Source organism: Magallana gigas, chromosome 8 (assembly GCF_963853765.1).
Source record: "Magallana gigas chromosome 8, xbMagGiga1.1, whole genome shotgun sequence".
Classification (NCBI taxonomy): domain Eukaryota; kingdom Metazoa; phylum Mollusca; class Bivalvia; order Ostreida; family Ostreidae; genus Magallana; species Magallana gigas.
In genome coordinates, this window is record NC_088860.1 from 35556069 (window position 1) to 35573457 (window position 17389).

Consider the following 17389-nt stretch of genomic DNA (forward strand, 5'->3'; position numbering starts at 1 on the left):
TATATATATATATATATATATATATATATATATATATATATATATATATATATAAATATGAAATCATTCTTTGAAAAGAAAGAAATAAACAGCAGTTTAAAAAGTTCAACGGGATATAAAGTTGGTTGGTCACGTTATCAAATTCTTTCGGGCTTATCAGTAGATCTGATCACGTACCATGCAAACAACTTCATATCCCGGTGAGTTTTTAAGCATTGCTGTTTATTACTTATATTTACGTTTGAAATAGACAAATCGTTTAGAACTGTTAAAATTACCGAGATTTTATGTTTACAATAATTCTAGCGACAAGTGATAAGCGCCTGCTATGATCATTGTAACGTCACGAAAAAGTTCATACAGAATTGAACGTTTTCGCTATTCTATGGGTTCATATAAGAAAACATATTTCCAAATGTAAATATATAATTTTATATATATATATATATATTTTAAGCCGTTGTACGATTACATATTTAAATATGAATAAGCAAACCCCGCTGGCGCCTCAATTTGAAGTTATGGGTTATAGCGAGCGCAGCGAGGCGGCGCGAAGCGCCGCTCGCGTAGCGAGCTCCATAGACAACGTGTACGAACGGAGGAAATTCGAGTTGAAATCTGCACATTGTTCAAAGAAAATTTTGTGGACCCGCGTGAAAACGTTCTACTATCCCAGTGATCCTTTGCGATGCATAGCAACATGGTGGAACAGGAAGTGTATCTACGGAAAATTCTTACCTCTACATCGCATACATCATTTTCATTTAACAATAAAAAAAATCCTTCTAAAACATTACAGTAAACAACACATAAGCTTACGTAAAAAAAAAAATGAACTTTTGCTGACATATGACGTCATTTCCTTCTTCGAATGTGTCCGACAATTTACGAAAACTGTCGAGCGCAAAAGAATGTTAACTATGACGTCACAAAGATCTCGCGTTTTAATTTCCCGCGATACATTTAGAGGTGGATCAAGCATATGTACTGGATCATGTAGGAAGTACTCAGTATCAGTGTTAGCGGTGACTCTTTGGCTGATTAGTTTTGTTTTGATGATATTTTTTTTTGCTTAGTAAATACACATGCAAGTTCCATGCTAAATTTATTGTCATATTGATCCAATCATATATGCATACGTTAGCTAGGCAGGTGAAAAAAATTTATTAAGAAAGAAAAGTTTAATCATCATTAGATCTACGTACAGCCACGTCATTTTGTAATGAATAGATAAAAGAAAAGAATTAAACTATTAAAATATCTACCGGTATATGTATTTGTTATATAGTTGCATATGTGGTCAAATAATATTGGATATCACACACTAAGAAAGGGGTGAGGGCACATGTCTACAACGCTAATATAGCGTACAAAAATTAAAAAGATTTAAAACAAAATTGATGTCACAGAGGAAAATAATTAAAACACAGGTTACAACAAGGAACAAAATGAGAAATAACAGACAAAATTTATTTTTTACTGATTTTAATGATCATTTTTAAAAGGTAAAGAAAAGATAAAACATAATTGTATCTACATAAAAAACGGCGTTGTGTTTATCAAAATATTTTAATAGAATGTAAGTCTGTTTAACATCTTATTAATGCTCAGTGGTAGTTTGTTTAAGTGTATAAGACTAGGAAAGGGCCATTGGAATAAAAGTTTGATAACTTCGGGTTCCTTGCGGTGGTAAAAGTTTTCGAGACAAAGCCAAAGTTTTTTGGTTAGGGCAAGTCCACGCACGGGTTGCATTTAACAATGATGACAGATGTGTGGTTCCTTATGCGCTCGCCCCAACGGTCACACCGTAAAACATATTATAGTACAAAATCGATACGTAGTGTTATCACAGGCAAAGACACTCGAAAATGTAAATATATATATACATATATACACAAACTCTCTCTCTCTCTCTCTCTCTCTCTCTCTCTCTCTCTCTCTCTGTTACAACGTTGTCCTTGTTTCTTAACTTTTTAACACGACCACCATGATTTAGCGGTATTAACAGCCATCGTTAAGAAACCATCCCCATGTTGAACTTCCGCTTGTTCAAATCCCTTTTTAAATGTTCAACGTCCGTTCTTACATGTTAAAGTTTCGTTCCTACACCTTTATGAACAGTATTTTTTGGGTTTAGATGTTTTTCTTCTAATTCTTCCTTAAATCTGGTGCGCTCTTCCTTTTCTTCTCCTGCCCCTTTCATCAAAAGAGGGTCACATTGCCAATGTGTTTCTTCATCCCTTTTAGCTTCTTTTGCAATATTTGATTCAGTCCCTAGATTTAACCGAATTCTTTTTTCCATATCTGTATTTTATGAACATAAACAGTATTTTAGTGAATTTTACTTACTTTTGATAAGCAATTTATTAATTAGTCAAAAGAAAGATGTAAATATAAATAATAATCAAATGCTTTCTTTGATGATTCATGCGAGTAATGAAGGGAGCGATCACTGCAGAAAAAAAATACATAACCCGCGTTAGCAGGTTTTGTATTTTTTCTGCAATGTCGATACCTTCATATCCCGAATGAATCACGAAAGAAAGCACTTTATTGTTTAAATAACACATATGGTGTTATTAAAATTATGTTTATTATGCGCATATATTTATTATTCTTTTTGTGAGTTTCAAAATATATCGTTGGGTATTTCAATGAGCATGGTTTGATTGTTTTATGATATTTCGAATGGAACAAACAGTTTTCATTAGCAAGTTGTTCTTTTTTTTTTAATTAAGCATTTTTGCCAAGATAAACAATACAACCACGTAACTTCTATTACCCTAGTATTTTCACTTCTGTTATTTTAAGTTTTCATTGTCATCTTCATTGTGTGTCTCATATTGTTCAATCTGTAGATAATTTGTATCATTCATAATGATAGGAATGGAAGAACGTTCTCACTTTGCTAAATAGAACATATCATATTATGTGGTTTCACTGTATCGGTTGATTTGGTCAATAAAACTATAACAGTTTATATATCTGTTCAACACAACATACATTTTCTTCGTTATTGTTATTGTGTGATTCTTTTTTTTTACCTTCTGTTTTAGGCACTGGTGAAATATGAGCACCTAAGATGCAAAAGATCCCAACGTTATTTCATTTCTACTAATAACGGATTAAAGTCAAGCTCAATAAACATTACTAATATAGGTGATATTTATTGGATATTAAAGCAAACACAATATGAATATATATTTATCTGGCACCTAATTATTAAAGTTGAATATGACAATGATCTTACATGGCTTACATAATCTTACTTACCATTTTCGCTGTTGATGGTAATTGTGTTTTCGTCAACAATTAAAATGTCAATGTTAAACTTCGTGAGTCTAAGAACGTCTTCCTCATTCATATACGAAAGCTTCTGAGCGTCATTTTCTTTTATTGAGAGAACTAGGTAAAAACTTGCTGAAGGCCGAACACCACTAACTCGAATTTCTTCTACTTTACAATCAAGTATGTCAGCAACAACCTCAACAATACGCTTTATTTCCTCCATAGAATAATCTTTTAATTCTCCTTGTATATGGAACTCTACGTTCTTACGTCCTTTTTCTGAATTTTAAATGAATAAGTGATGATTAAACTTAAGAAGTTTTCAATCAACAATCAACTGGTACATATTGTAAATATTGTAAGAGCATAATTATAACGGTAAATTACAAATTATAAACCTTCAATCGATCATCAATGAATACCTGGTGGACTTTCAAAATAGCACAGCGCCTTTTCATTTAATGCATATTCTATGCATGTTTTATATAGTTCTGTACACTTTGTCTCGCTGCAAAGAAACTGCATAAAAATAACATCGTTTGGGCTAAATAGGTTTTCGTCTTGAAGAATTTTAAAGCAATCGAAGGCAGACTCTGCCGATTGCAGAGATGTCATGTTCTTAACCTTGCGTGTCCCTACAACGAAGGAAAACAAGTCATGTAACATATCTTTCGATATTTGATGTTTCTGTTATTAAATCCGGTTTTATTTAAGAGTTAGTACATTTTTCTGTCTCTTAAAAGAATGTCTTTTAAACCAATGATATATTAAAACCGATCTAAATAAATAAGGACATACCTATCAACAGATGTGTCAGTTCCCGTAATTTTTCAGGGGGAAAATGTGTTGCTAAATAGCAACTAAGTTTAGAAAACTTAATTCTTGAGTCCCTTTCCGTGTATAATGGGTTGTTCATCTTACCTATACAATTGTCAATGGTATAGCCGAAAAATTAAAATCAGAATTTTGTGATATATATATATATATATATATATATATATATATATATATATATATATATATATATATATATATATATATATATATATATATCTAGAATGTGTTTACAGTCTTACTTTTATTCTAAAAAACGTTCTTTTTTCAAATGTAATAACTACACGAAACACATTTTATTTAATGATTAAAATTTAATATACGTTATGATTTTGAAATGTGATTCATAGGCTACAGCTACTGGCCATTTATGGGGAAGTTTGACTTATTTTACGGAAGTTGATTAGGAAAAGAGTTGTCAAATAGCTATATATAGGTCTAAAATAGAAAAATTGTCTTGTGTTTGTTGACTGACTTTTGATAAATAATAAAAAAAATCAACAATTTAATTATCAAGGATAAAGAAACAATCTTCTCTGAGCTTTTCATGTTGCATGTACATTGAAAAATGACAATAACAAACCGTGAACCATCTCAAAAACCCATAAAATGAAATACAAATTCAAAGCAGAGCAACACGGACCTCCAAATAGGTAGAGGTAGGATCAGGTGCCTATAATATGTAATATTATACTTCTAATACAATTTTATTTTATTTTCATGTATTTTCTTCTTTTGGATGTTTCTTCAAAATGGGATAAACATCTTTGGGATAAGTGTGCACCAGAAGGCTTTTCTACGGAGATACCAAATCGAGACTTAAAAGGAGGGGATAAAGTAATGATGCAGCATGATCAAGAACCAAGGACAAGAAAGGGTATAATTATGTAGTACAAAAAAGTACCATAACAATTTCAAAGATCAAATTAGGATAAATATTGATAATTTATCACAAGCAATAATACATAGGATTACTGCAATGAAAGTTAATTTTAAGGTTTATATTGTTAGTAGGAATTCCCTTGTATGGTTGTCCACCCTTCATTTAATTCTTATATCTGTCTGTTTGGTAAATCATATTTTGTATCTTTCCAATTTATGTGTAGCAAATGACTTTCGTTTTGCTTTATAGAATTACAACCTCATCAGGTGATAATCCATTTAATTCGCTCCAGGGGTTGGGACTTTGTAAGTGATGTGCCCCTACCATAAGCTCTGCCTACTACAATTAGTTTTTGTGTAGTCTCATAGACAGTAGACAGATGTATGCAAATCCGCGCTAAGAATCCTATCCACAAACCATTCAAGACATATAGAAAGTGTTTTTAACATTATCATGTGTTTTATAAATGGTTTTGAGAGCACCTAATAAATATATTTAACTGAAAACAAGTTAAGATTTGCTGGATTTCAAGATAAACGTGGCTACATATGTAAAACAAAACGTGATGTTGTATCGTTAGAATATGGTTTCCCTGTTCTGCTTTATGCAGACAAAGGGTCGTTAATGCATATTTAGGTCTGTTTAAAATTTTTTTTAAAAATAATGTATTGTTTTTGTTCCATACATACTAATAAATTCAGTTTTTATAAATTTCATACACATACATAATCACTCATACACAAGTATATTTACTTACATTTTTTTAATATAAGTGGTAAATGGTTATTTTGCTTAAAAAAAACTAACAAAACAAAAACAAAAATATTAAGAAGAATAGTAATTATCATAATTAATATCATAAACTAATCTAAAATATTTTTCCATGTAAGCCACATTTTTTCAAAATTGCACAGCTTTTGATTTTGAATAGCAGCATATTTTTCTATATGATATTTTATTCTTAAGTGACTGAGTAATCCAAAAATAAAATGGAATTTTATTTTGCATTAAGGATATAAAAATATATTGTTTGACATATACAATTATGAAATTTATAACTCTGTTATTGTTTGACAAAGGTAGCTCACATTAAAACCAACGCTTTCAGTAGTCTTTCTGTATATATGAAGACTTAAATCACTCCAGAGTGTTTGTACTTTTTCACAAGAAATGAAAACATGTATTATTGTTTCAACATTTTCCATTCAAAAACCATAGCAATCAGAAGTTTTAATGTTAATTTTCTAAAGGTATTTTCCTACAGGTACAATTCTATGTAAAATTCGAAATTGTAACCACTGGGCAGAAGGATCCCTAGTGGTTTTATAACAAATTTTAAATTTCACATTGAACGTAAGATTAGAAAGGAAAATTATTACTTAATTTCTCAAGTCCGAATCATGTATTTGACCCGAATTTAAAATTAAAGTTATTAATAGATGATAAAACAAGAGACCTACAGGAATTGGTGATCACCCGAGTACCATAGGCCTTAACTCAACCTGTCAGAAGGTCTCATTTTTGGCATTTTATGGTCAAGACCCTAATCCGAATTTAATATTTGAAAAATATATATACATATACTTAAAGTTTAAGGAAGGAGTCTTTTCTGGTTTTCAACTTGTCAAACGTAAATTTGATTAATTGTTCATTAAATCAAGATGAAAGGAAATTAAAATAGTATATTTTTCTTTCTTTTTTACTATCGTACAACTTGGCATAGAAAAATGTAATCAATGTTTAGAATGGAACAAGGACTATATTTTGGGCGTAATATTGGCGTAAGAAAATATCACATGTTGCGCAATTCAGAATTGCTGCAGATTATATATATATAATGAGTCTGTTTTAGCATTTAAAAGAAAAAACCAATAATGTTGGATTTTTTTTACTAATGTGAACTAATAATATGATACTTGGGTTTCAGAATATGTTTTTAAAATATGATTTGCCTATCAAATAACATTTTTATAAGCTTTTTAAAGCGCCCATTCTATACATTGATTTTTGTGAAAAAATCACTAAAACCAGTTTTTCTCTCTTATGAAACGGTCAATATATTAGCTTTTCTGTCAATTTATATCTTTATATAAAGTCTTCATAATACATAAAAATTAGAAATATTTTATTATTGGAAGCATAAAAAAATAATCAAAATTTCTTCAAAATTTAAGAAAATTAGAGGAAATGCGGGTTAAGCAATATCAATTTTAGTATAAATATTTATTCCAATTTAGTAGTATAAGCTGATAGACACTCTCATGGTCTATGATTTCATTGAAGATTTGAATCTTCAAATCTTAAACAAATGTCTACAGAACTATAAAGAGCTACACTTATTTTTATCACTCTTTACGTTGAGGAAAAAGGTAGTGACCTTGACCTGAACTTAATCTGAAAACAAAAAGGTCAAATTTAATTAAACTGATAGAATCATTAAGTAATATGATCCGTTTGACTGTGTCAACATTTCATGCATTTCTTATTATAAGAGGTATGTTTGATAATGAAAAGACTCCTTCCTTAAGACATTTTGCAAATAACCTACATTAAAATGTCTGCCCCAAAGTAATTGCTTACACCTTTGGCATTTCAACACGTGTAAGATGATTTCCATATTCTTTTATTGTTTTTAACTGATAAGTAATTATTATGAAATTAATCAAAAACAAGCCCAAAATAGCAAAAAATGAGTGTAAAGCGGTGGACACCTTTTGGTAGATCCAAGTCAGAGCTAGTTTGCATCAAAATATATGCTTTCATTGAAATGATTTTGAATGATTACGTAAAGAACGAATATATTCATTGAATACCTTTTTAGAGTAAACACGGATGTTCAAACTGTCTAAATGTTGAATAAATATAACGAGGCAATTCGTTTCTTAAATGCGTTATTTTGGTTCTGATGGATAGAACAACCTCTGGAGAGAGAATGGGAAAGAACTTTCCAGAACAGAGTAACTGCGAACGCGGGTTGACTAATTACATCACGGGGAAAAGTGTACGACGAGTTCATCATCCATCTCGGGCAATTACTTTGGGTCGGACATCTCTGGTTAATACAAACAAGAGGCCCATGGGCCGCATCGCTCACCTAAACAACAGTTCATTGTATCATTTTATATTAGTTTTCAAAACATTTTAACAAATGAATATATTTCGATGTTAAACACATCTTGGGTTCCCACTATTAGTCCGGGGGTCACATTTTAACAATTTAGAATTCATATTATCTGAGGGTGCTTGCATAACAATTTCATTGCGGCATTGCAGTTTAAGAGAAGAATAACCTAGAATAATATTTAAGAATAATAAAATAAATAAATAAATAAGAATAATAAAGAATAATATTTAAACATTTTCCCTATATATTTCTATGTTAAAATTTGAACCCCACTTGGGACCTCAGCAATAGTCCGACCATCATGATTTTTGGGAGTTGATTTTAAATCAACTCTCCTATGCAGTTACTTAAGCAAACCGAAAGTGAAACAGTGTTTGGACCTAAGCACAAACTAACACCGCTGATAACATTTAGTCCTTGAAAATAATCGATAAATTCGATGTAATGTATTCTAAAACATTGTTTTTCGAGGAAACTTATTTATAGATGACTTGTAAATACTCAAATTTTAAATGATACGAACAATTTAGATATTTTTTGTAGTCGTACATTGTATGTATTCTTACGCCAGAGTTCAATATATCCGTAAATCTCCGACAAGCATAGAGTCTCTATTGCTTTTCGTAGATTAACGGAGACTGCAGTCGAGCGTCTGGTTGAACGAGACTAGAGTTCAATTTTGCTTGGATCCATACTATTTCTTTGAAATATCGATCACTGATACGTAGTTTGAAAGAAGTAATTCTTTGAATATCACACAACATGATTCATATTGGGTTTTTGCGAAATTCTTGTCGGAGAATAATTCATATTTTAAAAAAAATGTGCATAATTCAAATACATGTAGGAAACTACTTGCCATGCAAAATAATATATCGTTGAATTTGAAATAATAATCGATAAAATCAACTCCCGTCAGTTCTTCAGTACTTTGATTACAATTTAGAATCTACATTTTTTGAGGATGCTTGCATAGCAATCTCACAAATTTGAGCATGGTGATATTTAAAGAAGATTTTCAAATGCTTTCTTTCTATATGTCTATGTTAAACTTGAGACCCTCTTGGGGCTCGGTATTTGTCTGGGGGTCACGATTTTAATAATTAAGAATCAATTTACATTATTTGAGAATGCTTACATAGTAATCTCAGAAATTGGAGCATAGTAGTACCTGAGAAGACGATTTTTAAATGTTTCTTTATATATTTCTACGTTAAACTCTGAACCCCTATTGGGGCCTCGGTATTGGTCTGAGGGTCACGATTGTAACAATTAAGAATCTTTTTAAATCATTTGAAGATACTTGCATAGTAATCTCACAAATTGTAGCATTGTAGTAACATGTATTGCAAAAAGATCTTTAAATATTTTCCCTAAATATATTTGTTGAACTTTGAACCCCTCTTAGGGCCTCAGTATTAGTCTGGGTGTCACAATTTAAACAATTTAGAATCTACTTCATTTGATGACACTTGCATTGTTATATCACAAATTGGAGCATCGTAGTTCTTGAGAAGAAGATTTTAAAACATTTTCACTATATATTTTTATGTTAAAATTTGAACCCAACTTGGGGTCTCAGTACTAGCCCGGAGTTCACAGTTTTAACAATTGAGAATCTACATTTTTGAGGATACTTGCATAGTAATATCACAGACTGCATGCCTCCAAAAAATCCTTCGCACGCGAACTGTTGTACAACAAACAGATTCATTTTTGTCAGACCGACCCGTTTATCATACGTCGACGTCAAACATGGCTGCTTTACACAAACAACCTTGTTTTCAAAATACGTAATACCGAAACCGAAGTTATCTACACTGATTCCTTTTCTTTATTATCATTTTCGTAATAACTCAAATTTGGAACAAATTTAGCCCTCATTTTGCAATTTATATTTTCCTGTCCATAAGGATGATTTATGCTAAATCACATTGAATTGGACTCAATAGTTCTTGACAAGAATTTTTTTTAAAAATGCACCTCCCTTTTCTTTACCACTTTCGAGGTTTCCTCGCTTTGAATGCAAACTGGCTTTTTATTTCTGCAATTTATATTCGCCCTCCCATAAGGATGCTCTTGCTTGAAATTGGCCAAGCGGTTTTAAAATAGAAGCTCAAAATGGTTACAGACTGACAGACAGACAGACGGACGGACAACAGACAAAATCTGACCAGAAAAGAACACTTGAGCTTTCAGCTCAGTTGAGCTAAAAGCAATTAAAGAAAAAAACGGACACAGTACATACAACAATTAATGAACAAAAAATATAGTTCAACATATTAACATTGAATCATATAAATGTGTAAGTGTTAATTCCTGCTCTTGCGCGGGATATCATATTACTATTCATAAAAAGGTGAGTGGTGAGAGGAAGAACATCCCGGGTTATTTATTCATGTGCCATAGTTCTAGGTGCAAAAGTTTTCAAATTTTTGGTAAAATGAGACATGCACAAGAAATTGAAGTAGATTTCCTAATATATGGCAAAATAGGTTACCCGAGTGACACAAGTGACCTCAACAATTCATTTTCACTGTATTGCCATATTTGTTAGCCTCACCTTACCAAAAATCAATAAAAAAGCCTCAACCTGAATACTAGTATTACAGGGCAGTGAATTTCACAATTTAAGAACAGAACATCAGTACACTATGTGGGTAATAACAGTGTATTAGTTCATTTCCTAAGAGTGCGAAAATAACTATGTTGGCGTACTTATCATACCCAAGGATTCTGAACCCCCGACACAGGGGCAATGCGTTTCACAATTTTAGTGGAGGGCTTCATGAATATCAAATGAATGCATTTCAGTTATGTCCCTCTGCTGTGGATAGAGAGAATAAATGTTCAAAACTTAAATTCACTATACATACATTTTGGCCTTGCTCTGGGGGCTGAATCCCTGACCCAGGGATCATGAATTTTGATGTTTTGGTAGAAGGCTTCTTGGACATTGAAATAATGCAAGATTTTATGCATTTACGCCATATTTCAATATGATCCCACCTTAGGGTCTGAATCCCTGACCAAGTAGCCACGAATTTCACAATTATAAGTAGTCGTGTCATCAGACAGTAATACTCGCACCAAGTGTTTGCCCCTAAATAACACTGTTTTGTACCAGTTTAATTAAAAATGAAGGCCACTTGCAAGCTCCGGTAATACATTTAACAAGAGGCCCATGGGGCCACATCGCTCACCTGAGCAACAATGGGCGTTCAAAAGATATTGTGTCATATGGTCCATCGGTAGAATAGCAAAAAAAAAATATAATAAAGTATTCGAATTTTACACTTATTTTTGCATACACGTAATCTTTGACATTGTACCTTAATGAAATAATATTTTTTACCAGAATAAGAAAATTCTACGCAAGATATAAAACTAAACATTTTCATAAAACTAAACATTTGGAAGGGGTACACTGTTAAGTTCCAACTTCCAATTCCCTATATTTTCGTTCTGCCCCCCCCCCCCACTTTGTTCAGCGATCAAAATATATGAGAGCATGTAGGTACATTTTTTTCATCAACTACTTACTAGTTATTGTATTTAAAAAAATATATAATAGTTATTGTATTTTATTTAAAAAATCCTACATGTATAGATGTGAAGAAGAAAATTGTACCTCAATGTGCTCAATTCCTCAAATTAAAAACATTCAAAAATTTAATTTGTCTTCTCCATTTTAATTAAATGACTGTTATTTACCTCGCGTACAAACCGGATACTTTTCCGCATTGATATATTCTTAGGAATAGCGATAATTACTTTATCCCCGCAACAGAAATGTGTCAGAACTATGGAAACTGTTTTAAAGATGTCGTTTTTATTTACTCTTGTATGAAGAACTATCAAAATTGATGTAGATTTCACATTATTTATTGTATAAAGAGAGGGCCCCAGAGAGTAGGTATATACAGAATATCATTCTTTTATTTTGTTTGTACAAGTATTTAATATAGTTACTCTAATTCATATAGAATTTCAAATGTTCAACCAAAATTTCAGCGTCAATCGTAGAATTATAAGCAAGATACAGAGCTCACAGTTCGCATAGGTTTGAGTCATATTTTGTTCACATGAGTTTATTACATTCAGCTTAAGATTTTTAACTTTTTAACAATACAATAAGTTGTTAAAGTTGGTTTCTGGAAGAACAGACTTTGAAAATTTTCTTAATAAATATTGTTACGACCCATAAACATTGCTGATTAAATAATTTATTTATCTATTTATTGTTGATATTGTTATAGTATGTTCCTATACGATTGTTGAAAGATATCTATAATATATAAAGGATTTGTTGAAACATGCAAATCTTGATGTTTATTTTAGTACGGTACTGTACTACAGTGTTTTGTATATACAAGGATTTCTATCCAGCAGAAATACTACGGCGAATTTATTCAACTAGTAATGAAACACACCAGAACAACTATCTGTCGTCTATATCTAACCTGCAACTCTATTTACAATGAATTAATGCGTCTTGAGTACTCTTGGCCAAAAATGATCGCTTACAAGTTATGTCAACACGTGCGCAGCACTACGCCGCTTCAGAAAACTATTTTCTGCTTTATATACTACATACCTCGATGTTTAGGCGGAATAAACACAATCTACGTTGTTTAATTACTTACGTCTGACTGTTAAGACATCGATAAATACTTTGTGTTAGCTGCATCATCGTCTTTTTGAGCGGAAACCCTGTAATGTTTTCGTTCGCAGACACCATTTTACTTCATGAATATTGATTAGCGGGTCACGTGATAAAGGCTATATAAGGCCGAGCCCGATCAGAATTAGACACTTCGGTCACTTCGTGTTTGAGATGAGCCAGTTTCAGCTCTTTCAGCCCGACTTCCCGGCTACGAAGGTGAATATTTTGCACCTTCTCTATTAGATAGGTATATCTGAACATAGGTTCCATTCATGATATGTTAAGGTTTTAGTAGATCTTCAGCATCACCTTCTGTATCATATTCAGCATCCCTGCTCACCTTCCTCAGAAGGTGCAACCAAATCGAGTTCAACACCTTTCAACCCCTACTACTAGAATTAGAACTTGGTTTCTTATATTTATATAATTCATCAAAAGCCTAGGTGATTTCATCAGGTGCACCTTAATAAGGTGCAAGTATATACTATTAGTTGTAGTAGTTGTTTACACCTTCTATTAAAAAGTCAGCACCTTCCCCTATAGACTGTACCTTCTACGCTTAGGTACATAGATTTCATTAAAGGTAATAATTTATACAACCCCGAGACTCAAGACAGCACCTAGACCTAGGAAGGAGACCCTCCAGAGGAAGATTCCTGAATTTTATATTTATAACTGAATAAATTTGTATTGATTTTAAATAATCTTGTCATTACTCATCTTCTACCAGGTACAGAGGGCTCACACATTTTGAAACAACTGAGACCTTACAATTAAAGTTAAAACTAGTGTATTTTAAATATCAAACAGGTACCAGTTGCGTTTCAATATTGACAATTTTTTTTTTACTTTTTTAATCTTTAGTTTTGAAGATCTGTGTACAAACATAGAATTGTGAGCAAATCTCTATATCTTGCTTATAATTCGAAGCTTAACACTTAAATATGGTTAGTAAATAGAAATTGTTAACAATTAAACACAAGAAACTACACTATAACAAATAAAGAACACAATGTATTTTTTCGAAATGAAACATATATATACATGTATTTACCTACATATTTCCGTCAGCGATATCAAACTCTATTTAAACTGAATAAACTCGAGAAAATGCCGAGCATCTCAACAAAACCTATTGCATTAATCTACCATAACGCAAAATTAAGATAATGCCGAATTACCGATAGAATGAATTGTATTTCAGTACTTTTTTGATACATCAGATTTTGCTTAATTTGCGCAGGTAAACAGTTAACCGTTTGATTTACCGAAGTCTCTGTTTGATTTGATACGTAAAAATCACGAAATACAGACGATAGTTCCCAGGTTACAAAGCATAAATAATGAAAACGAAACGAAAATCAGAACAAGCTAACACCAACGTCATGTGTGAAAACTGTCAACGCATTGAAATATTTAGCCTCAATTTACTTCACAAAATCGGCACCAATATATTTTGCATGTTTCAAAAATTTCCCTTCATACGCGAACTGTTGCACAACAAGCAAATTCATCATAGTCAGATCGACCCTTTTACGTATAATGTCATGGCTGCTTTAAACAAAGAACCTCGTTTTAGAAGTATGGAATACGAGTCTTGGTAAAATGGGTATGCAAACCCGGGCCGTGGCAAAATATAAGCCGGGGCAGATCGGCAATCGTCAATTCCAAATACGCATTATTTTGCAGCAATATTTACAGCGAATAAAAATATACTGGTCCATCAAATATCCTGAAATTCTAATGAGATTGGCAGATTAATAACTGCAAAACATTTGTTTTGCCCAGGCTAAGTCTTGCCTACCCATTTTACCGGATGCCGAACCCGAAGCTATTAAACTGATTGAAACACGCCTTTCCTTTATTGTTATTTTTGTAATAACTCAGATTTGAAACAGAATTAGCGCTTAATTTTTGCAATTTTAATTTTCCTTCCCATAATGATAATTAATGCTTAACTACGTTGAATTGGAATCAGTAGTTCTTGAGAAGATTTTTAAAAATGCACCCCCCTTTTCTACAATTTCAAGGTTTTTTCCGCTTTGAATACAGATCTGACTTTTATTTCTGCAATTTATATTCGCCCTCCAATGAGGATGCTTTGTGTCAAATTTGGTTGAAATTGGATAAGCGGTTTTAGAGAAGTTCAAAATGTAAAAAGTTTACAGACGGACAGACAGACAGACGGACAAAATGTGATCAGAATAGCTCACTTGAGCTATCAGCTCAGGTGAGCTAAAAATTATAATTTTCATAACTGAAGGATGAGATCCCTTCCCATATGATAATACAAATGAGCTGCACTTTATGTGCAATTTAGGGTTGAACTGTTTGCAGTGAAATTTCAGTTAATCAATAATCTTAACATTTCATGTCATAGAAAGTATAATAGTTTATATAATTATTACAAACAAAATAAAAAATTTAATTATGCCCCCTCACCGTTACGCCCCCCCCCCCCAATGAAAATTAATTTACATCAATAGCAAAATTACCAAAAATATACCTTGGGCCCCAGTGCTCTTATAGACATGTAAACGCTCTAACCCATTGCGCTTCAATGTTATGTAACATTATTTTAGGGGTAAATATTATATTTAGACTTTATTGTTTATTTCAATAGGAAGTATACATTACAATATGCAGGTGTCCTTCATCACCATAAATCTTTACCCAATAAAGTAGTGCAAGGGGTTTTGAAGAATGGGTCATAAAAATACATGCATGTTACAAATAACTGATCTTTGTCTGAAGTTACGTACACATCACAGGGCTTGTAGGTCTCATTAGCGGGTACTATTTTTACCCAGCTCTTCAATTAGATGGGTTTCACGTGGTGTATACGTATACATGTATGTGTTTTTCATATGCAGAAAAGGATTAGTTTACATGCATAAACATTTTTTTTGTGATGATCAGCTTAAGGAATTCATTATTGTGCTTTAATTGGATTATCATTATGAAGTTGACCAATATAGGTAAGCATAATACATTTAGTAGCACAATATAATGAAACGCCAGCACACACAAGTATTACTTTCACTTTCTAAATACGTGATTTCCTTTTGACAGCATACTGTATCAGATAAATATTTTATAATTTTCAAAGTCTCATATACCGGCATAATATACATAACATATATATATAGTTTATTTCTACAAGAATACAATGCAAAGGAAATCAAAAGAACTAGATAGGATAAGGGCCATTTTTGGCCCCCTCAGCAAATATGTTCATTTTACTACCATGCATAGTATTGACCTCAGTAATCAAACATGGTAGGATTTTTTTCTTGGTAACCCTTCAGTATAGTTGCCTAGCAACAATACAACCGTGACCATGGTTCCGGTCTTAATTAAGAAAAAAAATCTCTTCATTCAATTGGGAAATTTTATGTTAAATGCATAAAATTATTTACTCAGCGTTTCCATGGCAACCATGAATTTCCTTAGGAACCAACTAAATAACTTCTATTTCAAGCCCGATTGCATTCTGAGAAGTATACAAGTTAAAGGGACTTGGACACGATTTGACTTTAAATTTTCAAATTCTATTTTTCCATTTTCAATGTTTATACTGATAAACATAGAAGTTCATAATGCTATGTCAAAATATGAAACTCAAATATCAAGTTATAAGCAAGATAACGAGTTTATATTTCTTTGTTTTGTAAACAAAGCTCGAATACTGTCATTTTTTACATAGTCATGTATTGGTATAAATTTCAATCAAATGTAACTTTCTTTTGTTGATAATAGTATTTAAGAAGAAACTGAATTAGTTAAAATTGTTTTTACATGTCATTTTGTCTAAGAAATAACTATAAGACTCAAGCTTTGTTTACAAAACTATCAATTCTTACCTCTGTATCTCGCCTGTAACTTGACATTAACATTTAATATTTTGGTCAATCATTTAAAATGCACCAATAAACCATTTTATACATCAAAAATAAAAATAATTTTTTTAATCTCAAATCGTGTTCAAGTCCCTTTAATAAAAAAAACTTTAAAAAGCTTTTAAATAAGTAATGTAACATATTTTTTTTACATTAAAGGGACTTGGACACGATTTGAGATCAAAAATTTTAGCATTATTTTTTGTGTATAAAATGGTTAACTGGTGCATTTTAAATGATTGACCAAAATATTGATTGTTAAGGTCAAGATACAAGCGAGATACAGAGGTAAGAATTGATTGTTATGTAAACAAAGCTCGAGTCTTAAAGTTGTTTACAAAAAATGTCATGTAGAGAATTACCATTTCGTAGACAAAATGACATGTAATAAACATTTTAAACTTGTTCAGTATCTTTATAAATACTATTATAAACAAAAGAAAGATACATTTGATTGAAACCTACGCAAATACAACACATATGTAAAACTGACAATGTTCGAGCTTTGTTTACAAAACAAAGAATTATGAACTCTGTATCTTGCTTATAACTTGATATTTGACTTTGAAAGTTTGACATAGCATTATAAACTTCTATATTTATCAGTATAAACTTTGAAACTTGAAAAATAAAATTTGAAAATTTGAAGTCAAATCGTGTCCAAGTCCCTTTAACAGGTCGAGACCACTATATTT

At 31.6% G+C, this 17389-nt stretch overlaps 1 long non-coding RNA gene across 1 annotated transcript; it reads right to left on the minus strand.

Annotated features, from left to right (window-relative positions):
- Positions 1-95: 95 nt before the first annotated feature.
- LOC136271061 (uncharacterized) lies at positions 96-3841 on the minus strand. Its single transcript, XR_010708854.1, has 4 exons — positions 3711-3841; positions 3274-3567; positions 3045-3077; positions 96-2304 (listed from the first exon to the last, which is right to left on the minus strand). It is a non-coding gene; the product is annotated as an uncharacterized lncRNA (long non-coding RNA).
- Between the last annotated feature and the right edge of the window lie 13548 nt (positions 3842-17389).